The 3,839-nt window shown below is 40.2% G+C and overlaps 1 pseudogene; it reads left to right on the top strand.

Moving 5' to 3' along the window:
* The window catches only part of LOC127748437 (protein DETOXIFICATION 14-like), a 12,920-nt pseudogene extending 10,248 nt beyond the window's left edge, over positions 1-2,672 (top strand).
* Positions 2,673-3,839: the final 1,167 nt, after the last annotated feature.

Here is a 3,839-nt window from a genome sequence, read left to right as displayed (position 1 = left end):
AATGAGTTTGTTTTTTATAGTTTATTCAAATTCTCATTAAGCTTTTTAAAATTTTAATATTTATTCAATGAATTCATTTTGAAATTGATATAAAAAAATTTTAAAATTAATTTAACATTAATTTAAATCATCATATAAAAACATATCATTATATAAATTGTTATATAAATGTATACCCAAAAACCGTTTCATATATATATATATATAGTTCCACCAAAATAATAAAAGAAAAAAGACATCTGCCAACCCAACTAGATCCAGTCTCTTGACAAAAATATATTTATGCACTTGCCATATATAATGTCGAATTTAAATATTCACTCAAGACCATGGAGCAAAATTCTAATACCGAGGAGATTTCATTAACCTGTTGGCCAGTTAAAAACTACACCTCAAACTTACACACTACTGCTAAAAATAACACGTGTCTCATGGAAATTGTGCCAACATCCAAAAAAATAGAAGGCGTGTGACACGCCTGATTAGGGCAGGCGCACCCTAAAATTCACCCTCATGTTATCAGTTCTATTGTCCTGTTAGCTCAGCACAAAGTCGCAAACAAGCCTTTACCAAACACCTCAGCAACACATGTGCAGCGTCTGACAGCATTTCTCAGCATTTGCACGTGTCGCATTCACCTTTATTTAGAGAAAATATTTGTACATATTACTCATAGTTCAATATTCATATTCATATCCATTCCATACTAGTTGTGCTAATTTTGTTTAAATGTTGAAATTTTTGTGGCTAGTTGCTCAATCACCACAATAATCTATACAATACCAGAAGTAATTGGCTCAGCAACAAGGTTTTATTTTTATTATCATATACATATTATTTCATATTAGTTATACAATTTTTTTTGTCATTAAATTTTTTTTAGGTGATTTTTTTAGCACTAAAATTTTAAATGCATTGAAAGCCGGAAGTCTAAGAGAAGCATAAGTGGTGATCATAGCTGCCATAATTCTTGCAAGTTCACAGGCTCTTTTAGTGAGTTTAACTATTTTTGGATGCCAAAATATTTTAAGCTATTTTTTTAGCTATGAACAAGATGTATTAGATTATGTCACAAATATGGTTTTCATAATATGTGTCTCTATTATATTAGACACTTTACATGATATTTTTTCAGGTTAGTAATTTTTTTTTCTCTTAGTATTATTATTTAATGCACAATTTATATCTTTCTATGAAATGTAACACTTAGTCATATTAATATATAAGTATTGCTATAAGATGTGGTTGACAAAAGTTAGGAACATATGTGAATCTTGGAACTTATTATGTTTTGGGAATTCCAGTTGCTATTATATTGGATTTTTTAGTACAGTTGAGAGTTAAAGGTTTGTGGATTAGAATAATAAATGGTACTTGAATATGAAGGAAGATCTTCTATAGAATATGCATTATTGTGAGAGGTTAGATTTAAATATTTAAGATGATATTTATTATGAATATGTATTAGGGTGAGAGAATTGTTATGTGCGTATATTTAAAGTTATAATTAAGAAAAATCTTTAATTATCTTGTTGTTGTCAATATGAATTATCATTGTGCTTACCATTGGTTGTTGTTAATATGTGTTACGGATCAGACTCGCGAATCCCGCATCTGGCATGAAACTCTGAATCTGGTTATCCGGGTCTGATCCATGTCACTCCTCCATAAGGCCTAAGATCGGCCCATTAAAGCTTCTAGCCAACTTTTGAATTCAAACGACTCCCTTATCTTAACCAAACAAGATAAGATAAGATAACAACCACTACCTATAAATAGAGGACTCAAGTCCCTCAAGGTATTCATTCATTCCATACACATCTTACTCCTTTTAGATCCATTCTGACTTGAGCGTCGGAGTGTCTTTGCAGGTACCACCCCCCATCGCTCCTATCAAGTAATCTGGCATCCATATCAACCCGCAAGTTTCCGATCCTTCTCTCAACTTGTTCAAGAGACGTCCTGTACATTGGTGCCGTCTGTGGGGACTTACATCGATTGAGTCGGAATGGCGGACGAACTCGACGAGCATTCCGTAAGCCACCAAGATAATTCCCGAACAAGAAACCCAACTCCCGAACATCAAAAAGCTACACCCCATGGAAGGATAGCAAAGACACTCCAGTGCATAACAAAGAAAACAGCCCCATTGCCGTCAAAACACGACATTCCGAAAATCCAGGAGACAAAGCAGCCCAAATAATCTAAGACCTCTACCTCCGAGTACAGGAGCTCGAGGGCCGAGTTGCTACCAAGGAAAAGCACAACACCGAAAACGGAAGTCACGCAACCTCCAGGTCAAGATCTCGCCACGTAGGTCGCCTGAACGACGACATACCAAGAGGTACAATCGAAGCATCTCCCGTGGCCCAAGACACGGCAGGTCGCCAGAACGGCGACACAGCAAGAGGTACAACCGCAGCGCCTCCCGTGACCCAGCTCATCAACATGACACGGACGATGACCGACGACATCAAGAGACCAAACGCATGAGAAACGACCATGTGATAATGGGAGCTACTCCCTTCACTGAAAGGATCTTAAAAGCAAAACTCCCTAAAGGCTTTGATAAGCCCACGGATATGAAGTACGACGGAACTAAGGATCCCCAGGAGTACCTAACGGCCATCGAGGCCAGGATGAACCTGGAAGGCGCCGCTGACGCAGTCTGATGCAGAGCTTTCCCGGTTACCCTAGCCGGGCCAGCGATCAAATGGTTCAATGCCCTCCCCAACGGATCCATAACCGGTTTTCACGATATCTCACGGAAGTTCATGGCCAATTCACCACCAGAATCACCAAGGCTAAATACCCCATCAGCTTATTGGGAGTCACCTAGAGACAAGACGAGTCCACAAGAAAATATCTCGATCGCTTCAACGATGAGTGCTTAATGGTCGACGGACTCACGAACTCCGTCGCAAGTCTTTGCATAACCAACGGGCTCATGAATGAAGATTTTCGTAAACACCTCACTACCAAATCAGTATGGACCATGCACGAGATCCAGAGTGTCGCCAAAGAATACATAAACAACAAAGAAGTAAGCCAAGTCGTAGCCGCCAATAAACGACAGCACGGCAACACATAACACGGCAACATAGCACCTCGGCATAATCCCCCACCTAGAGAAAACCAGAAGGACCATCCCAAATAAGCAAACATCAATCGACCTCCCAGAGTTGAAAAATTCTCTAACTACACACTCCTGACGGCCCCGATCACTGAGATATACCACCAAATAGTAGACCAAGGCATCATCCCGAAAGCCCGACAACTCAAGAAAAGGACCGGCGGCAACAAAACCCTATACTGTGACTACCACCGAGGTTACGAACATAGGACACAAGACTGTTTCGACTTAAAAGACGCTCTCGAACAAGCAATAAAAGACGGCAAACTCCCTGCGTTCACCAAAATTATCAGAGAACCTAAACGTGCAGAAAGGGACAGGTCACTAGAAAGAGAAGGACGTAACTCGAGAACACAGAGACAACCTCCCAGGGAAAGCCCAGAGACAGACCCGACCATAATCGTAAACATCATCACAGGCAAATATACTCCGGAAAAGTCAAAATCAACACTAAAGAAAGATCTCAAAATCCTGGTAGTCCGAAACCAAACCCCAACCACCACCGCCAACAAGGCGGTAACATTCTCACCCGAGGACTGCCAACACAGTACCTCGGCGGAAGACGCCCCCTTTGTCATCTCGGTTAAAATCGGAACTGGGCTAGTCAGAAGGATACTGGTGGATATAGGGGTAGACTCTAACATCCTTTTTAGAGGAGCCTTCGACAAGCTCAGACTCCGCAACGACAGTCTCCAGACACAACGCA

This window comes from Arachis duranensis, chromosome 6 (assembly GCF_000817695.3).
Source record: "Arachis duranensis cultivar V14167 chromosome 6, aradu.V14167.gnm2.J7QH, whole genome shotgun sequence".
Taxonomy (NCBI): Eukaryota; Viridiplantae; Streptophyta; class Magnoliopsida; order Fabales; family Fabaceae; genus Arachis; species Arachis duranensis.
The sequence above is the reverse complement of the archived record's forward strand: the minus strand, read 5'-3'. Positions and strand labels throughout refer to the sequence as shown.